General features: G+C 47.5%; 1 long non-coding RNA gene across 1 annotated transcript in view; it reads right to left on the bottom strand.

Moving 5' to 3' along the window:
* Positions 1-7110: 7110 nt before the first annotated feature.
* Positions 7111-22575, bottom strand: part of LOC139771160 (uncharacterized) — a 265643-nt gene continuing 250178 nt past the window's right edge. The window contains exon 4 of the long non-coding RNA XR_011717876.1: positions 7111-7512. This is a non-coding gene — a long non-coding RNA (uncharacterized lncRNA). The remainder of the gene's footprint in view (positions 7513-22575) is intronic.

Raw genomic sequence — 22575 nt, 5'->3', positions numbered from 1 at the left:
CCCACCACTTCGTAGGGCACCGACGGCGAGGATCCCACCACCGACGCGAGGGTCTGCATCCGGGAACGATGGTGGGGCACGACGTGAGGGGTAACGCGCGCGCTCCCTCTGCTTCCCCTCTGCTCCTTCTCTGCCGCCGCCGCCGCCGCCGTCGCAACGCGTCGCGCCGCGCCGCGCCGCGCCGGTAATCTTACCGCGAATCGTAAAGCACACTTAGCCCTGCGGTCAAGTGCGAAAATTGCAACGAAAGCATCGAGAGCGCCCGTTTCTCCGACGAAGGGTCGGAATGCGCGTCGCCCCGGAGTTTCGGGAGAGCCCCGCTCGAATTTACAAGTGGTCTCGCGTTAGCGCGAGATTAATGACCCCGACGCGCGCGGCGCAGCTGCCGCGGATGGAAGCGCAGCGGCATCCCGAAACCAAACCCTCCCCCGTGCCCCGAATTTCGAGCCGCGACGACGGGCGAACGCCGTAGGGCGTTAAAAGCGAGGCCTCGCTCGCCCCGATACCTTCGCATTATCGATGGTAAACAGCGTCGACTGTTTGTCACCGTCGCCGTTTCGCTCGCGACGACTTTACGTTGCGATTTCGAACGGGCGAGCGCCGGAGGGGAAGCGCGTGTGTGCGCGCCTATCGTGGACGGTGGTGGGGCCCGCCGACGGTTTTCGCGCCCGGCGGATGCGGCGGGGAGGGGAGAAACCAGGGAAACCCCACGCACGGCGCATGCACCGGTCGCGCAATTGGCGAAGAAGAGGGGGAGGGCGAGCAGGGGGGGTTCCCTCAACCGACGGCGCCAGGATCAAGCTCCCCGTCCCCGCGTGTTCCCTTTTCCACCGCGTCCGGCAACGCGCGGCGGCTGCCTCCTCGTCGGTGCACTCTCCCGCGTTGGAAGGGAGTGCACTGATCACACGCGCGGCGGTACCCTCTCTCCCTGCCGCCCTCCTTCCTCTGCTCACCCCACCCTTCTTTCGCGCTATCTCTCTCTCTCTCTCTCCCTCTCTCTGTCTATCTCTCGCTCTCTCCTTATCCCGCCAACTCGATGTGTTTGTTTGTTTATAGTCGCGTTCTGGGAAATACCCGATACGCGAGTAACGGAGTCTCATACACGCGCCGCGCAGCGCGCGGCCGCCTGCATTCCCATTCTGGACTTGCATCCGGTCGGTTCTCGGATTCCTCCGAGACTTCGGAAAGCGGCCGGTTGGCGGTATACGCGCGTCTCCGGGTCGGAGACTCGAGTCTCGGGGAACGGACGCTTCCCTTTCTTTTCTCAGCTACCTGTGTGCCGGCGCCTTTCAACTTTTCCGCAGCGACGGAAAAGCTTTTGAATAATAAAAAGTGGAAATCGTAGTCCCTAGGGAAGCAGGTATATTCTCGCAATGACATTCCAGATTTTTTGACCGCGCCTAAGAATAGAAACGGTTCCGAAAGCAGCAGGGGGTAAACTTACGATACTTTACGCTTTTACCGCCGCATCCTGTGCTGCCTGACGTTCTACGGTTCCACACGGTTCCCCGATATCCCGTATTCCGATACCGCGCAGTCCAGTTACTCCGGATACGAGCGCGTCCGCTTATAATTTATTAATATAGACGGAGCGCGATCGGGCGCGCGGTCGCAATCGTCAATCATCGTCGATGCTGGCTGCCGCGCGCGCGTTCCCTTCCGTAAATCTTCCTGACGCGCCGATAGATAATCCTCTCGCAGCGGAGTCGTGCGGTCGACGCGCGCGGCGCGGGCGGGCGGGCGGGAGGAGTCGCGCGCGTACGAGATCGATAGCGGAGAACGCGCGCCGTGGCCGCTTATCGGCTGGCGTTTCTGAAAAGTAGTCCACCTATAATCTCAGGAATGCACTACGTCAACGGCAATCCACAATGTACATACGCGCGCGCGCGCCTGTCTCCGCAGATCGCACGGCAAATATTGTACAATGATGTTGCGTAATGATGCGTAATGGCGATGCCGCGTGACCTATACGAGAGTACATAGCGGGGCCCACATGACGCGACGATAACGTCGAAGATGACGGTTAATTAGGAGCCGCACGATGAGATGCCGAGAACACGGAAGCCTTACGGAAGGCACGCTTTGTGAGGAAAATCTCTCGGAATTCGTAAATAGGAGAATTCTTTCTATTTTTCAAGTTTTCTTTCATTTTTACGGATACTTATATATGTGTGAAAAACATAAAAATAAATAAATATTATTAAGATATTATATTGACATATATATAAAGATAATTTAGATATATATACAATTAGATTATAAATTATATATTTGTAAATGAACTTTGGAACGTAAAATCCTATTCCGAGATCCTACGTGTTCTTTTCGTAACGTCACACTCTCGTGCTCCTAAACAAATATGTACAAGTATGAAGGAGATTTTAGATAATGTCAAACAAAACTCTTGAACTGCGCAGCCGATCTATCGGTTTTCCTGCGGCCGTGGACGCCAGCTGTTCCTCGCTGTTTTTCCACTTTTTATCTAGTTTTTAGACCTGCGGGGAAGGTCCCGCTGTCAGGGGGAACGTCCACGCAACGCGATATATCGAGTCGAACGTTTCCACAGCGGGAAAAAGGGAGAGGGAGTGAGAAGGAGAGGGAAAAAAAGAGAAGAAATCTTCGGGATGCTGCGGCGCGTGCATAACAACGATATATAAACGGCCGGCAATTATTCACCGAACGGTATGATAATGCTTGGTGATTCGCGGAAGAGTCAACAACAACGCCGACGGATCCTCTCTTGGACTTTGTCGCGCGCTTGTTGCGTAAATAAGATATCGACGTGCAAATTCCACGTGCCGGGGCAATACTATTATTAAATGAGCGGGTCTCGACGACAGATATTAATAATCGTGAGAAATGCAAAGTCATTGAGAAACGCACATCAATCGACGGTTGCCGTAGCTGACAAACTCAGCGATTTCCCTACGTTCGCCATTCGTGCGGATGTAAACGCGTATTGCGCTTCCCTAGGTTCAAAGGGCCCGGAGCCCGCATAGCGTTCGCTTTCTGACCACTGACACGTGATAATGAGCGAAAAATATGTACGCCATGTGCCTCGGGTCTGCCTTAAAACCATTTAAGAAAGACCGGAAATAACAGAGCAAACACAAAAGAAGAAAGTCCTTTGGATGCTTTTCCTTTCCTTCTGGAATAATCTCTCGGGAGGTCTCTTTGCCAAAGGTATAAGGCTGTAACGCGGAGTAAAGCGGTCAAAAGTTTTCTAAAAATAGTTCCACTGTTTTTATTATGGAGTTGAGGCAAGCCAAGGAAATCAATGCTGACAAGGTCCGTCAGCACGATATCAAGATGTTTTGAAAACAAGAATACGATAAAATATGCTTTGCAAATAACACCATCATGATCTCTCTTTTTCTCTTCCTCTTTCTTTCTTTCTCTCTCTATAATATATATATATATTATAGATATATATTATAGATATAGATATAGATAGATATATATATATATATATATTAAAAAGATTTCGTGTTTGGGAAAATATTATTGATGATATAATAATATTTTCCCCCGCGTCGCCTTTAAATTCAAAATATTTTTACGTCGAGGGTGAAATTCCCATGTGCGAGGCGTCAACAACTAAATACACTCTCTCGGGAGGTTTCCGCAGAAATTTGTCGCGAAGTCATCGAACTTCACGCTATCGTCATCGTCGTATACTTTGGCCCGCGCCGTCGCGAGCCAGGAACAACCGCGGACTGTTGTCGTAGTCCCGTAAACGGGGACGGAGAATTATCTCTCCCTCTTTCTATCTTTCTCTCTCTCCGTACAAATTAGCGCGTGAAAATACACTTTTGCGAAATCGGCAATGGCCGGGGCCGCCGTTCTGGTATGTCAATGAACAGAAATCCTTGTTCCCCTTCGGACGATCCCCCGCGATCGCCGTCACATCTCATCCCTTCTCCCCGCCACCCTTTCTCTTTCTCTCGATCACGGCTCTCTCGCGACGACGAAGGCCGCTCGCGACTTTCAAATACGCGCTGTGCGCAGTGAGAACAGTCGAATCATTGTTTGCATGATCGCGTCATTATCGTCGTCGTCGTCGTCGTCGATCCCCACCTTAATGGGATGATGATAATGCAGACTCCGAAATTCGATCGCGGAATATTTTCAGATGGGGCGCGCGACGCGCGCGGCGGAGAGAGTCGGTGTCTCGAGATTGTTGCCCCGGCGACGACAATAGGCGGGATTAGCGAAAGGCGACAGTTCGTAATTATCTGATAAAAAAAGATGATGCCCGCGCGCACACACAAAACACACACACACACACAATAACGTAATATTCCTTCTTATTGTGTACCCGTGCATCGATGCAAGATGCTTCGCTGCAACGAATGCGAATGCAAGGCGCAAATAATTAGTGAATCATACAATATCAATCTTTTAATTAATAATATACTATTAATTAATATTGACAATACACATTCTAACAATATTTGATCGCTGGTTTTTTAATCAGATGTGATAATAACACGGGAAAAACGACAAGAGAGATCATCATGGAGAAATTTACGAGCAAGTAAAAAATAGGTCACGAAATTTCAGTCGTAGACGACTTTCCTTCGGTTCCGGAAAGAGAGAGAGAAAGAGACAGGCAAACTGTATACGCGAGCATCCGCTGGATATGACGCGTAATTAAGGATGTGCGGAATCGGGGTCGTGACTCTATCCTCGGCGGCATCACAATGCGGAAGCGCGTATTTAGCGCACCCGGTATACGCGCGAGCGGACGTCTTCTATAGCGGCTCACTCGTACTCGCGCGTATACATATATACGTCGGTGCCAGAAAATCTGCTGGAAAATCGGTCACGAGTGACTAATCCGGCCGGAATTCACGCTCGTGGGTTCGCGATTGTTCGGCGGCTCCGAGTCGTGGGAATCGAATCGTCATCGGCGGGGAAACGACGGGAGGCGAAAATGCATAGACGAGAAACGGCCGTGTTTCTTTCTTCCTTCCCTGATCTGCAATTTCTCTGGAATGGATTCCGCGTAAGACGCGCGGATAGATCGCGGAATAGAGTTTTTCGGGGCGGATCTAAAGAGATTCCGATATCCCGTTTTCTGTAGGATGAACAATTACGGGGCCGGCAATTAAGAGGAATAAATACCTTGACTTACCGAAGAGCGAAATTGGACGTTAATACTCTTTAAACATCGCACAGAGGATATTCCATATTTAAAAAGATAGCCCCCCCCCTCCCGCTCCCCCCTTAATTGCCACGAGCAACGCACGAAGGTAACTACAGCTCTTCGCGGAGGTCTAGTTGCATCGGTGATTTATTGATGATAATTGTACGGTAATTTAATTCAGATTTGTACGAATTCCCGACGAAACGGGCCAGAATTGAAGTGGTCGAAGAAGCGCCCATAATTCTTTCAACCCCCCACATTAAACTGCTACGCGGATGTACGCGCGGCCGCCGCGCTGTGCGTGAGCGCGTCATTATTCATTTATCAAGACTGTTTATTACGAGCGGGCGAGCGACTACCGCTTCGCGAAAGAGGAATAACGTGCCGCGCGCACTTTCTTGACCGCAACGTAATTCGAACGTGTAGCGGTCGATCGCCGTAAGGGAGACGTAGGCGAAGAAGGCGGCAAGGTGCACCGTCACACGACGCTCGTGTGTCACAAGTCATAATGATACGCGATAAAATTATCGTAACAATAACTACCTCGCCTTTGTTTGGATCGTCGGCCCCGAAAGAGCGCATTCGAATAGCGCTAAACAAATGCCCGGCTAATTAATGAATGCGCGCGCGCATGCGAGGGAACCTGCACACGCGGAAAAGAAAAGGGGGCCAACCGGCACGCGGCGCAAATAAAGGCGCGTCCGCAAACACACGGTCGTGCGCAATTGTCATAATAATCGAAATTACGCCGATTGCGACGCACACCGCGCGATCCCGTAGCGGCGATATCACTTCCGCTTCATTCCTCTCTTCCCCGCCAAGTTTACGACCGCCATTAACTCCCGCGGTAATTAAAGGGTAATCTCTTTCTTTCTCTCCCTCGCTCGGTCTCTTATAAAAAGTCCTCAAATTCTTCAAAAAACACATCAGATAACAGTCGATCTCTCGACTCTCCGTATATAATAAATTGTGTATACACAGTGCGAATGAAAGTTTGTATCAATTTGAATAAAGTGGCACTTTGGATTGTGCAAGAGAAAATGCCGCGCTTTTCTCTCGCGCGTAACAACGGGACTCGTCATCGACGCGGTTAATCCCGATGCTACGTTGCTGTTTTAGCGTTGGACGCTAAAATTTCACACGTTCGAGTGACATCTACGCGAATCGACATCCGCGGGCGTAAAATTCCGCCGTCCCAATCATCGAATTCCAGAGCGCCGATTGCTCCGGGCACGGTATCCAGGCGTTTACGTGACTAATTAATCGGGAATTCGAGGGAAATCGGTCGCGTTACCATGTGTCCTGATAAACATTCTCTCTCGGACTCGGGGACTCGGCGATTTATCGATCACAAATCGTGCAACGAAGGAGGAACAAAACCGGTCGCGGCTAATTACCGCGACCGCCGCGACGAGTACGGTACGGGTTCGTTGCGTGACCGCGTTAATTCGCGCGTTAATCGCGAGAGAAATGCGACGTGGGGTGGCCGTAGATCCTGATCCTCTTCGGACGATAGTGTCAAATTTGTGCAAGTGCGTCAGTATAAGCTAACATGAGGACCGCTAATCTAAAGTCCATATATTTCCATGGTCATGCACGTTGATGATCTCGTCGATCTTCTAATGTATTTATTTGACTAATGTCCATTTCTACCAACGTAGATTAACTTTAATCTCGGTTTAACTTGTTTTTTTATCTTTCTCTGGTTCTAAAAATTAGAAAAAGATAAAAGTAAGTTAAACCGAAATTAAACTTAATTTACGTTAGTAGATAAGGACATAATAGTTTTAAAGCAAATAGTTTTGGTACACTTCTAGAAAAACTCTCTTTCCTGATATTCGAAAATACACACCTTGGAAAACGTGATACAATGTAATAATTCTTTGCGATCGAAAAATACGACCATCAACCGTATCGAGACCGTCATGTCATGCGTGATCGGCGTGACCAAGGAGTGAGAACGACGTAAAACAGATCAATCGCCGGCAAAGCCGGTTGTTTGTGATAAACAAGCGGCTGTTTGCAGCCGGTCTATCGATTGTTTATGACGGGCGGGCGAACTCTCACTTACAGCAGCGTAGTAAATTGCGTAGGCAGCGTGAATCATTCTCGTGGGCAGGCGACGATCTTCGGACCTCATTCACTAGTCTCTGATACTCGACGGCGTTGATTACAGTGGCGGTGGTGGCGATGGCGATGGCGACGGGCGACGGGCGACGGTGGCAGCGGCACAGCGGCGACGTTGGCGGCGGTGGTGGCGGCGGCGGCGGCGTCGGAATTGCAGAAATCACGCTTCTTAATTAATCCCCCGAGCGAGCGAACTTCGTCCGGTCGATGGGTCCGATAAGGCGCACGTGAACGAGCTTGAGGGCAGAGAGGGGGGAAGCTGAATCGGCAACGAAATAACGTCTACCGAGTTTGCTGCGCGTTTGCTCGCGCATTACGGCACACACACGCCGGCTGCGGGGGAAATGTCTTCATCTCTCGTCTACCTTTCTCCCTCTTCCTCTCCTTCCTTCTCCCTCCCCGCGCGAATTAAAAATACGCCGTGCATGTATTTATAGCTGTTGCAATTAAACGTTGCAGCGTTGGCGCGCGCGTTACGTCACCGTGAAAATAATCGACACGCACGCACGCACGGTATGTCGATGTTATTTACAGGTGCACGTTGCGCGTGTGTGCGTGCCCATTTAAAAAAATCGCGGCGATTCACTCCATGGCGGATAAACATCAATTAGTAAACTGCGTCGAATTGACGCGCGCGGATCACGAAGGAGGAAAAGAAGAATATGGATTTTACGCCGGCGTAAAAATATACGTAGTGTGTTATTTGCGCGTTAATCGCGTTAAAAACAACTTGCCGGACTAAAATAAGCGCGATTATTGCGCGAACGGGTATCGAACGGGGAGAGAGAGAGGAAGAGAGCGAGAGAGAGACATGGCCGGGATTATCCGGGATCTTTCGCGGAATTAATCCGGTTGATCAATCACCCCTGAGATTTATCGCGACGGACGGGGCTCATCACTTCGCTTGGAACGCCATTTTGACGCGGAAACGCGACTTTGACGGTCGTAGATTGTGACGTTTCTCCCAAAGAGAAGTTGCCGCGAAACGGAACGGCCGCTAACGAAACCGTCACTGCGTGTCGACTGTAGTCTCGATCCTTGATTCGACCCTCCGCGGCGCCGACCCCTCAATGGCGCGACTATTTATTGCCGAATCGCCAACGGAAATTTGGCAGCAACTTACTGGGACAATGATGCCACGCCGCGTCGCGCTCGTAACGATCGGCAGGAGTGTGAATAAGAGCGGCAATTAGCTATGTAATTTTTCTAAGTAATTAGCGGGTCAATCTTCTTAAGGGATCAACAGAGTTATCACCGGGTTCGGTTAATCAATAGGTTCTCTTGAAGAACATACACTCTCCTACACTGCAAATCCAACTCTAGGTCTGAAGCTCTTCTTACACATTTCTTGCCGTTTTAAATCGCGTGATTTGACGTATTTATTTATGTAGTGTCATGAATTTCGGACAAGATTCGCACAACCAATTCGTATGGTGCACGTCGGTCTTAGCTTACCTCTTTCTTTTACCGCACGACGACGACTGACCTTTCCGCGATCGTTATGATTTAACTTTAACGTAATAAATAAAGAAGGGCATAGACAATAGATATCGCTAACTCGACAACTATACATGTAAACAGCTGGCATACGTTTAGCCAACCTCTGGTCTAGAATTAAATATCCTACATTTACGTCATTAACGTATCGTCATTTAAATCACGATTGAACGTATTAACTTTTAATTGAGTACGATTAAACGTTAAATGACGCAAGAAACATGTATAAAGAGCTTCGGTCAAATGTGTCATTTTTAGATGTAAAAATAACACACTTGGATTTGCAGAGCATTTTTATACGCCGGATGACATTTAGATTTGTAGCGGCTACGTATAGATTCATTAAGACGTCTCCTTGCTTATCAATTAAGATCTGTAACGGGATACGTTCGTTACTTCTGTTAATAATGGCAAGTTGTTAAGACCCTGACGAAGGGAGATCAAATTGGCGCCTTCTTATTGGCGGTTGCGACCTAATTTCCGCATCCGCGGATTCACGGGCCCTGAATCGCTTTAATGATGCAGGGGGTTTGAGCGAGATCAGGTCGCTCGAAATCCGGCCGAATCTTCCTCGCAATTAAGCCCGATAATTTGGCGGACGTGAAAGGCGGAGGAGAGACTCTGCGCGGCGATGGGGCAATTGCAGATCGTTATCGTCGTGACGGCAAAGACATATACGCAAGATACACGGGAGGGATAGATTCGTCGAAACTTGGGCTTGGAGCTTCCGAACACTTCTCGAGGGGAAAAGTATCGGTCTCGGTTTTTTCATAAAAAATGGACCACTGACGTTGTTTCTCGCGAAAGAGCGAAACGGAGTAAACGATCCCGTCGCGTCGAAGGAGATCCTCGATCGATCGTGGGTGGCCGCACATTCGTTGCGGTGACTTCCGGTACGTCGCGGTCGGTAGCGGGTGGACAGAAACGGACAGGTACACCGGGGCGAAGAGTGCAAGAGGGAAAGGCGGGTGGGAGGAAGCCGAGGTGTGTGTACGTACACATAGGTATACGGCGGCGGCCGCATATAGGATGACCTGATTTGTATTCGCCGGCGGAACGCCGCGTTCGCTAACTCCGACGAAAACCCACATCTTACGGAGTTCCGGCGCCTCTCGCTAGCTATTGGTCACGCTTTGAATGCGAAAGCGACTGAATTGTCTTGCATAGACAAAGGAGCGTGTAATTTTCTGCAAGTCCCCGCGGCCGCGCGGCGACGACGCCGAACCAGGCTGGAAATATCGCTCCGAGCTTTCGACTATCCGCCTCCGGGAGTCGGGGACAGACACGCGCGCATAAAAATAAAGGACGCCGAGTACTAGCCCCCGCGCTTCCGCTCGACGTTACGTCGACGAAATATTCGATGAGCTATCAGCGACACAAATAACGCGAATTATTCGGTACCCTACTTTTCGAAAGGTCTCGGGACGTCCCTTCCCGAACTAATTCGATTTAACCCTTTAAATATATCAAGACGTGAAACGAAAGACAAATAACTTTGGTTGCAGAACACACATGATGTACTCACAGTTTTATTTTAATCTTAACCCTCGATCTTATTCGATTTATCATAAAACAAAAATGTTATTTAAACATTAAGCGTTTGTATTTTGTATTATATTTTATCGAAATGAAAATATTGTAGGACAACAGGATGAGAAAATTTGGATTTAAGATATAAGTTTTGTAAGTTTTAAAATTCGAGGGATGTTATTTTTAGAGACAAAGCAAGGTATTTGTTCTTTTTGTGTTTAAAGGATAGAATTAAGAGGAAATATGGAAAAGTATGGAATGATGAACAGGATAATGTTAACATTCTTACATTGTAAGTAAGGAAGGTATGAGTGTGTTTAAGGTATATTTGTAAATCAAGTCCACTCCTTGGCTTTTGTTGCTGAAGTGGATTAGGCTTCGAGTTTAGCGCGCAAATAATAAGTTTCGTTGTATAAGGATTGTGTTATTTATTTGTATTTAAAGGATATAATTAAGAAGAAATATAGAAAAATAGCACGCAGTAAGTAAGGAAGGTATGAGTGTGTTTATATTTGTAAACCAAGCTCACTTAATGGCTTTTGTAGCTGAAGTTAAATAAAATCTATCTATCTACTAACAATGCTGACTTTGACACTTAGCGTATGACTCTTCGCGACGCAGTTTATTCATTTCATGCGCATGATTTTTATCAGGTATAACCCGATAACGTCGCGTTTCGCGTTCGTCTGGCGCGGCGATGTCGAAAATGCGAGTTTCGAGTTGGTTTATAGACCACTCGTCGGCCAGTATAACCGATGCGTTCAGCGCACCGGCGGGCCAGACGGCCTGGAAAGAGAGCGAGAAAATATTTTTTTTCTCCCCTCCCAACCCGCTCGCGATATATTTTCTTTCCTGGTCGTTCGGGATCACGCGCGCGACATGGGACTCGCGCGGTTTATTCGAGCACCGTGCGTCATCGCGCGCATCTTGTAGCAATAACACAGCCCGCGATCGAAGAATCGGCGGTGAACGATACTCCCAGTGGCAAACAATATGATTGAGCAACGAGTTACAAAGATCGATACGATACACGCGCTACATGCCACACGCGTGAATCGCAATTATTGATGATTTTTCGCGCGCGCCATCGATCACCGTGTCACCGATTCGGACAAACGCTTAATAAATATCTACCTTGACATATTTTGCGAATAAGTTGATTTTGAGGCGTTGATTTACAGTCTAAAACAGGAGATAAAGAAAAAAATGTAAATAAGAATGTAAAATAATGATACACAGGCGATTCGTTACTGCGCTCTCTCGAAATGAACCTCCTGGTGTCGTCTGAGCAATTAACTTGAGAAGAAAAATATATAAATCGGATAAATTCATATATCTAGTCATTGTCCTTTGTGTTTTCTATAGTCTTGTTGTTCGACGAACATCGGGGAAGAACAGAATGCATTTTCGAAGGTCGGGTATCGGGGAGCGAAGTGGAAGGTGCCGAGTAAACAGAGAAAAGAAAAATATTCGAAAAATGTTTTCAAAGAATCCGTCGTACTGCTCCTTCTAGTCAATATGTCCACTTTCGGACAGCAATTATCGGGGTCGCCACGCCTGCAAGGATATCCAACGGGACATACCTTTGGGCTTATGCGAGCGGGGCGTGCAAAGCCGATTGCCCTTGTCGCTTGTTTTCCATGAGCAGGTATAAAATTCGGGAGGTTGAATGTGTGCGCTCCGCTGGACGGAATTTTCGGACGGACGGCGAAAATATTTTTCAATGTAAATGCCGGTCAGGTGGGCGCCGTAAATCAAAAGGGAACAAATAGAGAAAAGTATCGCCTATGCGTCCTGGCGTCTCCGCCTCTTGGTAACGAAATTAAGTCGTAGGCGTGCAAACAAAGGGCAGCGAGGAACGGCTCGTGGACGAGGATTATCGTCGAAGGCTCAGATGCTCGAAGGTGCAAATAATCGTCGAGCGAATAACAGTACTAACCGTTTAAAATTTAATTTTACTGTCAACCAGTTTATCGTCGGACCGAAATGAACGAATCGAGCGCCGTTCTCGTCGTCCGCGCGATATATCTGAATGAATCCGCGTTTCAGCGGATTATCGTGAAAAGAAGTCCCTCCGCAGTTACTTATTATTAACGCCGTAAGAATTACGAGTAAGAACGCAAACAACAGGTTCAATGTTTAATCATTATCTATTTCCAAATTTGATATGCAATACCTGCCGGTATAATGAATAATAACTTATCTTTCTGAGTCACGCGCATTCGTATAAGGCATAACAACGCAGCTGACTCATACCTCTTCTGCAATAATCGATTTATTTATAAAGCCACTCGAAATTATTTAAGACTCCGCGAGAACCGTAGTTTCGGGAAAAGAAACTAGACGGTAACTTCATTATTAAAAAGCGAGGCGTGTACAAGATGCCTTTGGCTTGACTCTGATACCTTATTTATAATGCCGTTACATTAGCTGCAGGGTTGCCATTGCGTATTTACGCCGCTCAGCCTCGACGTTGCATCTTTAATGTGTGGCTGCGAGAGCGCGTAAATTCATAACGCTAATCGATGTTTAGAGATCTATATTTTCCGTTTGTTAAGGCGGCTCTCGCGCGGCGCCGCGCCGCCTCGACGCTGAGTGGCCCTTGAAATTTTCAGTCTAACACGTAGACACGCACTCGCGCACGTCGTAATACTTTAAAGCGAGATGGAGCGCGACGAGGTGCAAAGAGTGGATCTCGAATGCTGGAATCGCACAACCGCGTAGGAATCGTAATACCGGGCCAACGGTACGCGTCCACCGCCACCCGGCGCGGCGGCCGTCCGTATTATCCTTCATTTCTCCCCGGTCGGTCACGTATTATACATTCTTAGACGTTTAATACGCGGAATGACGTGTGCGGCGCGCGATCTTCATTAATTAAATTCGTCGCGCGTCATTCAGCGAGTGCGTCGAACGATAATGCGCGAGAGACGCGCGGCTTCCGCCCGTCCGCGTCCCGCTTTTCGATGCGCTCCGACTATTTCATCGGCGGACTTCTCTCCTTCGAGGAGCGCGCGTCCCGGGGGCTCTCCGTCCTCCCTCTTCCTTCCTTACCTTCCTTTCCCCCGCCTTCCCTCCCCGTCGCTTTAATAATACCATGTATGCAGTCGGCGGAATTATACGCCTGGGAATATAAAAAAATGCGGCATCGCGCTCCAAGTACCGCCAGACACTTTGCATACCGCCGAGAATTCAAGCTCTCGTTTCTAACGTTATATTATCCCATAAAGCATGGTGGTGCATTATGTGCACGCACATACGAAAGTCGCGCGCATGCAACTCGACGCCCCGGCTAAAGAGGCCCCGGCTAATGGCCAACCATAAACAATGACTTCGGTTGTACACGTCTTACAACGGCGCGGTGCGCGCGACGATTGGGTTAAAGGAGCGCATTTCCGGTGTTTGTATGTACGTCGCGTAGTGGCCAAGATTGGAGCTAGGCAGGGACCCGGGTATACAGGGTCGACCCGAGACACACAAGAACACTTGATATCGATCCTCTCGGCACACACACACGGTTCGTCTCTCTTCATAATAATATATTGCTTCGTCTGTCGAAACACGTACAGTTCTCGAGAAACGCCTTTTGAATGTTTCGCTGAATGTTTGTGCTCCGCCGAGTTTAATCGTAATGATAAGCAAATTGGCGGTTGAGCGCTTTCCGAAGGTATCGACAAAAAGCAACGGCTAGCTCGAACTACGAGAAATTTTATTCGAGAGATTGCCAAAGACATTTGTTTTATTTTTTTTTGCACGCTCAAAAGACTTAATTATACTACTACGTCAACGGAGGATCTTTTTACTCTGTAATAACACTCTATTCACCGTCGCGACACGCATAATCGCTCGGGCAGAATGAATCGATACGCTGCCGAGAGTCAATAAGAATCTAATTAACGAGGCGGCGATATGTCATGTCGACTTTTTCGACGTCGCGCCGCCCGAAAATGGACGTTTCTAAATTCCATTCGTTATCTCCAGAGTCGACCCAGGGTTTCTCACGAAAAAACGTGTTTGTTCCACTTAGGATTTTCGGTAAATACCGATTTGCGTTTCGTAACTCGCCGTCGCGCCGGTAGCCCGGCGGCCGATTAGTCCCCACTATACGGATGCAAATATTTACGTTTTTCTAATCGCGATGTCGCCATGACGCGCGCGATAACGAGCTTGTGTCGATCGACGGGGCCCACGGTGTCCAACGCGCACGCGGCCACGAAATCCGTTGTTGCTCGATAAAGCCGAATAATTTACGACGACGCGCGCACACACATGCGCCTTGCTGCCAACCGGGCAGTTTCCAATTCGTAATCCGAGAATTACCAGAAGAATGTTTAAGCAGCGCAGTTTCCGCCCAAGGATCTCTCGGGTTTCTTCCATTTCTCGGATGAAATCAGAAGCGTATCAGCCATAGCTCTCTGTCTTTCCCTCTCCAACTTTCTTCGCTTATCTGTATTTTTTGCCTGTTTTTCCTTAGGTATTTTTTTTTCCAGAAAGAAGATATATTACATAAGTCGTAGCACATTCATCAATATTAATTTTACGTAAATTTATATAACGTTTTCCAGCGGAGAAGAGCGTTATAATAAATAATAAATAATAATAATAATAATAATAATAATGTAAATTTATGGCTGTAAAAAATGATAAATTGGATATTAATAAAAATCAAGGAGGGCGAGAGTCTCTCATTAACGAATTTTGCATAAGAGGTCATGAATTCCCGACTACGTCGTCGGAACGAGGAAAAACGCTGTTTTTTCCATGAGTAAGCCGCGGCGAATCGGTACGCGCTTTATTTCCTGACGCGGTTTTACTTCGCGCTTCTTTCCGCCGCGCGCGATAATCTTCTCGGATCAACCGTGCGGCCACTTGCATCCGCGCGATTATACTTTGGCGGTCGGGGCATCTGGCGCGCGCGGACCAACATCCATCACTTCTAGCTTTCTGGCGCTTTCGAAGCAATTAATCACGCGGCCATTGTTCAGCGCGACCCTCACCCCTCCCTCCCCCACACGGATCGTCGCGCGCGGGGTCGTGATAACGCGTTATCGCGATCCAAGGGTGCGTCGCGGAGACGCGTGTATAAATATGTGTCGATAGTATCGCGTTAGAGTTCACTTTTCACGCGATCGATTGCTCTCTCTCTCTCTCTCTCTTTCCTCCCTTTCTCTCGTCCTCGTTGAAACTACCCTACCTACCCTACTACTGGGCTGATCCGAGTCCCGGTCCTGCCCGTTACTGAATTATTTATCGCGTTTTCGGGGCACGAATACGCAGCGATTCGCGCAGTTTCTCACTCGACGACGATGGCACTCGGTGCAGACTACAGGTGCATGCGGTCTGCAGCGTGCATCTTGCGACCGCGGATATTTAATGCGCTCACACACGGAACACACTTTAAGCGCACGATGCGCTGCGCGTTACCGTGTTACGTGCATCGTGAACCGGTGCATCGTTGTGCACGTGCAACTACCACGTGGGATTCGATATTGGCCTCTCGACCGCGCGGGGAGAGAAAGGGGAGAGGGTGGAGGAAAACGTTTCTCTCCTATCCACCGGCAGCCTGCATTCACGACGTTTACCCGGGGCAAACGTTCGACAGCCACGTGTAAACATGCAAATTGTGTAACTGCCCGCGCGCGTGCACGGCCGGGCTTATAAATTTATACGAGCCTACATAGAGGTCGAAGATGGTTAAATTATATTCGCGTCCATTGGCGCCACGACCCGGGAGCGTAAAGTCGGGTTTTGTTACAAAATCGCGCTGTTAATGATGCAAGCCGGCGCGATTAATGCGACGCGGAATATCAAATTATAACGCAATATTGAGTCATACTGCGACGCGAAATATCGAATTTTCCGTGAGAGAGAGAGAGAGAGAGAGAGAGAGAGAGAGAGAGAGAGAGAGAGAGAGAGAGAGAGAGAGAGAGAGAGAGAGAGAGAGAGAGACACAAACAAATATTTTTTAGAAGGTTATTGCCGCTAAAATATTCGGAACATTAAGAAATTCACTTTTTCATGATTGACATAAACCGAATAAGTAACATTTACTTCGCCAGTCAATAATTAACCTAATTAAGAGTAAAGACTTTAATAGACTCTACTGGCTATCATTATAATCGTCATGATAATACAATTTTCTAAATTGATGTCATTTCGATGCTTATAATTTGATGCTATAAATATTAAAATCCGTAATTTTTATTCCATACTGTCTTTCAGATAATAATATAGTTATTGATTTTATGTGTTCTCTGTATAAATTTGACCTATTACATTTCTTGTAACTTGATAATTTGCATAACACTTTTCATAAACATTTTGGTAGCACATTCATCGTAATAAATTACTGCTATCAGTAGATACTAATTTTGAAGTATTAATAAATGCTCGTGCGCGATTCTAGCTTCGCGATAATAAAATATCTCCAAAACTCTTCCACTGGTGAAAGATTTACTCACAAGTGTCCCGCGCGATTTACGTCAATCTTTCACGTAAACACGTTTATCGACTCGTGATTAATCGATCGCCGTATACTCAATTAACTTTAACGTTATCCGACCACCGGTTTTACGCGCCGCGACAAACGACGTTAACCAACCCGTTCCTCGATTCGACAATCTCGCTCTCGAGGGATCTGGCGCTAGGCGGCGATCTATATAGGTTCTCGATTTTGGAGTACGGAGCTTAACACGATTCGGCAATTATTTTATTTTTGGCCGATCGGTCTAAGTATAGAGATACACGTGAACTCGTAGTACAGATCCATAATACGACTGTACACGAGTGTGAGCGACAAGCCAAATGGGTTTCGAGCTCACCTGAGAACACACACCGGCATTCATGTTTACACCCGCGAGTTGTTGAGCGTTTTCATAAAAGTTTCGACTGGGCGAGAACGCGCGTCACTTCGAGCATATGGATTTAATGAAGCTTAATGAAACCGAGTGTTTGCAAAATATTATTGGGTCCTCTGGCTGATCGTCGCAAACATGCGCGCGCGCGCGCGTGTGCCTCTTATTAATGAGCGGAAAAGTGTTTATCGCACGTGTACACGACGAAAAGACGTCATCGCGCCGATATCTATCACGACGCAGGCCTGCACCTGTGGATTGCATAATTTTTGCTTATTCCGCCGAACAATTATCAGATACATTTATTTTTTTCCACACATGCGAGAGATAGCACATTGTGTTATCGTTCGCGTCGCGTCGTGCGCGAATGACTGACGCGATGGCTCGATAAGTAAACGCCGGTTAATATAATTTTTAACCGTCGAACTCGACGTTATCTCGAGCGCTATTATCTCGCGTTTTATTTTATCGCGCTCCTGATTTAATTCTAATTCGCCAATTCTCGGTCTTGTCTCAGCGAAATGAAATTTCACATCTACGTGGAGAAACGTTTCATTAAGTATACCGTGCGTCTCGCCCCCGACGTGACGTCGCGTGTCGTGTTGTCACATGAGCGCGTAAAATACTCGTGAATGTATATATTGGTAACCGGGCTGATCGCCAAAAAACCGAGCGCGTGCGAGTCTGACGGGTGATCTTTAGAAAAATCATATTTGTCAACAGAAAGTTAAAATTATCGTACCTCGTGATTATCCATCAATATAGTCATCATTTCGGGAATAAGTCTGGATCATTGACGATTCTCTGTTCATATGGTTTTCTAATTCGTAAGGATATACGTGAAATGACATAGATTTAACCCGATAACTACGAACACACAGTCACATACCTACTTTCATTCACAGCTGACGAAGACGTTCGAAGCGCGGCGCGAAAGAAACGCAATAACTTCGTGACTTTTATGACTCACCGAGAACAGTCTGCGCGACGTCTTCCTGAAGTACGAGGACACATTATGGCACTTCTTGCAGGCCATTGATGGAGCGACGAAGGATATTATACGGCGCGAAATTTTTTTCGTCGGAAACCGCGGATTCGCTGACTCTATGTCTCATCCATCGGTCCTTACGGGAGAGATCGCGTCGTCGTACGTTACACACTCACGATCAAGATGTAATCGCGGACACCTTTTTCTCGATGACCGACGATCGCACGTGGACGCGACGCGCGCCGGCGGGTATCTAGGACTCCGTCCGAGAGATTAAGAAATTTACGCGAGAGCATATACGGGATTTCGGTACACACTCTGGCCTAGTTCCAGGATCCAATTTACAAAACGGGACGAGCCAGGATGTCGCGAGGAACTACGTGACGGCGGCGGTCGGGATCTCGCGAGTTCGATTTCTCGGCGGCCGAGCCGAATTGCTCGGAGATTCGCGGTGCATCTAACGATACTCTTGCACTATCGTCAAACTAAGCGCCGCCGTCATCGACGGGGACTGATAGTCGTAGCGGCAAGCCGGGCAATTAAATATGCCGTTGGCATAGGAAGTTTCGGCGACGTCATCGCGCGCGAACTTACACGTCACACATTTCCGTCATATTTTTATCGCCCGCGATTGTCGCGGGTAACACAATGGGACGTAAAAGTCCCACAGTCGCCGCGACGTATACAGCCGCAAATTTATGATCCCAGGAACGTTCGTTCGAAGCTCGCCGTAACGATCCATAATCGATTATTTCAGTAACAACGGCGCGGCAACAATTTTTATGACAATAACAAATTTTCTACTCTGACAATAACGATAATAACAACAATCTCAGTAATAATAACAAATTTGGAGAGAATTGTACGCTCGCGAGAGGAAATATTTTAGATATCCCGCGGAGATCGATGTTACAGATCGCTTATCAATGAATCCGCCACTGGGCGTAGCATCGCGTTGCAAATTGCAATTCTGCGTGCGCGATTATGCACCGTGCGACTCACGGTCGTCCGTCCGTCGGTGACGATATCCGCGTCATGCGGTTGTCGTGACGAAAGAGCGGCGTCGCCGTTCACGTAAGCGAGAGCTTTGACGGCATCGGCTTCCTCCCACGTCGATTTCTCCTACGAGTGTGCAACGCGAGAGTCTCTTATCGCTTCTCGATTGGTGGCAGGCTGTCTTCCCGTGGGTGGATATAGGTGCCGATGGGTTCTGACAAGAAGGGCCGTGGCAAACGCGTCACAGGCTCCCCGCGATAAGGAGAATTAAGGATAGGGTGGGATCGATTTATTGCTCCGGAGCCTCGACGGTATGCAGGGCGTATAAAGCAACGCGCGAACGAAAAAGCAAAGCTGGTAGAACACTAGATTGTACAGTCTCGGATATAAAGATAATAAAGCGAGAAATAAACAAAAATAAGATAAATAGCGAAAATAATTTACAGTTATACCAGGGTAACCGAAAACTATATAATGCTCGGAATAATTGAGGGATTACGTCATTGAAAATTCTATATGACACGACTTGTTTACGAAAAATTAAGATTAGATATATTAGCGTTTCAAAATACCAGAGATATATCTGTTAGATAAGAGGTGGATCATTTCAAAAGGTGGACCCCAAATTGTTTCGGACAGCCATCTAATCGCGTGGGTAGAGAAAGAAAGAGCGTGTTTGTTATGCGCTGAAGTAACACCGAGAGCGTGTTTACTTTGACAACAGAAAATTCCATTAGCTTCCTGAATATTTCCGGCAGCGGAAATCGTGTAACGCAGATACGTCGTATTCACGAACAGCGCCGCTGAAATAAATTTGTGGGCGGATAGATAGGATTCGATTATTATGCCGCCAACGACGTCAACGGTGTCTACGGCGTATTGGATAATGTTGCGGAGAAAAAAATCTGTGACGTCAGTCGCCGTACAATCGATGAAACTTTGTTACTCCCTCACGAGTTAAACGACGATAACGGACCCTACGTGTATCTAATCTCGCGCGAGAATTAGAAAAATGTCGGATTTTTGTCTTCGGAGGAAAAACGTGCATGTGAAGCACAACGGAGTACCCTCTAACACGGGTTCTTGACTCTGCTCGGCCGCAATTCGCGATACGATTCGCGAATGAACGCGCGGCATCATTGTCAGGGCGAAGAGGCGATATCGCCTGCGAAAACAGGATGTTATTCGCCTTTGAAAGTGGAGAGACGTACCGAATCTCTCTCTCTCTTTCTCTTTCTCTCTCTCGGAAATCGCCAATTGAAAAATAAACAGCGTCTCGCGGCTCTCCAGCGCGGCAGGCACCTATCACGCGCGGCTATCTCCGCAGTGGAAAACTCCCTGCATTCTCCGTGCGTTATCACCCGATTCCGGTCGATTGGTACACTGGCCGGTCGGTCGCTCGGTTATAAGACGCTCCAATTAATTTTCTTGTTTGCCCCACGGACGAATTCGCGAATCGACATCGCGCAGATGCAGAGTAGATTAGATGTACTAGAAAACTTGTGAGTGTGCTCCGATACATCTTAATTAAGTCTTAATTTTTTCGTCCAAAGAAACAAGAGCAAATTAAAACTTGCCGTCTAATATGACGGTCGTTCTTATGAATTTCAAAACATCTAAAATATTCGAGGATACTTCTTTAATTAGATATTGAAATTCGAATGTTTAAATTTGAATAGTCAAATGGATTCAAATTTACCTTTAAATTTAATGAAATTGTTAATTTGAATAAAGTTGGGATATAAGTTATATATAATAATAATATAAAGTTACATATGCGACGATAATCGAATAATACGGCTATTGAAGTGTTCAGGTCGCATAATCAAACGTGAAAGTCGAGATTAAAATGCTAATTGGCGAGCACGTAGGTGTGCGTGAAGCAGGCTTACATATAATAGAATAAAAATTAAATTGTGCGGCGATATTATGAAATAGTATCGAGCGACGTGTTGCAACATTTAATCAACGCGCTGCATTATTTGCGCACGTACGTACATTGAATGCGGCTGAAAATTGCCGCGTTACGCTGCAAAATCCGGCAATCCCGGCAAAGTCGCACGATCGGAGTCGCGTAAAATTGAAAATTAATTAACAATCTTGCCGCGGTGCCGCGCGCCCGCTTAAGCGTGGCAAGAAGTCCGCCGGGGTCCGACGGAAAAAACCACCCGGTTACGGTGCATCATGCCGGTTTGCAATTTTGCTGGAAGGATAGAATAAAAAGGCGGGGTGCAGCGCTCGCGCAAGTATCTCGGGGCCCGTCCGTTCGGTGGACTTTCTTTTCCAGGGGGGGTTTCTTGCGCGCATAATTAAATTTCTCACGGACAGATCGACTGCGAACAAAGACTCCCCGAGTCTCGCGGGGATGCGGCGGAATATGGGAGGGAAAAATGAAAAACCGTATATAATACGCAGACGTTTGAGGGGGGAAAAAGTAGGAGGTGGAGGCGGACGGAAAAGCCCGCTGGCGTGTTGGTGCGACCGTTCGGCGGGAAATTATGTGTCACCGTGTAGGAACGCTCGGCACGGCTTAGACGACAGATAAAGAGATAAGGCCTACTGGAAAATCTATTTCGTGTACTCGGTCCCTAGTGAGTACGACTCGCTCTCGAAACGCCAGCCAGACAGCGATATTTCCTGGTCCATTTCGTATGAAAGCTAACCGAGAGAGAAAAAGGGAGAGAAAAAGAGAGAGGAAAATATTCGTTAAAGTAATAATTTCGTGTATCATCGATTGCGTACCATATTTCGTGTCAAAATATCAAAAGTACAAAAAGATTTAAAATTATAAAAATAAATATATATTTATATATAGTTAAAAAAATGTTAATTATATAATTAATATATAAAATATTTACAAAAAAAATTCGATAAGGTTAAAGGAGAAGATCGAATTTGAAAATGTGGAAGCAGAACCGATGCCGGAAACAATTCGGGTAAGAGGACGCGCGCGAAAGGAACACGAATGTATGATTTTCAATTTTCCTCGGTCGCGCACGAAATATGAAAGTTCTCGCCGATATGGAAATGTCAATCCTTTAAGGAGCAACCCCGCCGATTACTGTCCCCTTTCCCGCATATTAACGACGCCGTCGCGCCGCCGCCGCCGTCGTCGTGCGTGTGTGTTGGCATCGGCTGCCGAACGGCGTGAGTGTACCGCGGCGCGGTCGCTATATTTATCGTAGGAAAAGTCGTCTTGCCAAGTCGAGTAAAGTGTCGCGCGAGAGTATAGCAGCCGATGCACCACCAAGTCGAGAGTGCCGCCGGATAAATCCGGTTCGATGCCAGAGGACGACGACGCGGGGCATAAACATAGCCGAGACAAACGCGGAGAGGCGACCTCCACAACGGCGCGGAACAGTCGGCCCCGCGCGACGGATCGATTTCGATGATCTCCGCGAAGACCGGATTAGCCCTCGCGGATTAATAGACCC

Source organism: Temnothorax nylanderi, unplaced genomic scaffold (genome assembly GCF_030848795.1).
Source record: "Temnothorax nylanderi isolate EJ_2023f unplaced genomic scaffold, tnyl_v1.0 TNYL_tig0036_pilon, whole genome shotgun sequence".
In the NCBI taxonomy this organism is placed as follows: Eukaryota; Metazoa; Arthropoda; class Insecta; order Hymenoptera; family Formicidae; genus Temnothorax; species Temnothorax nylanderi.
This window is presented reverse-complemented; position numbering and strand designations above follow the sequence as displayed.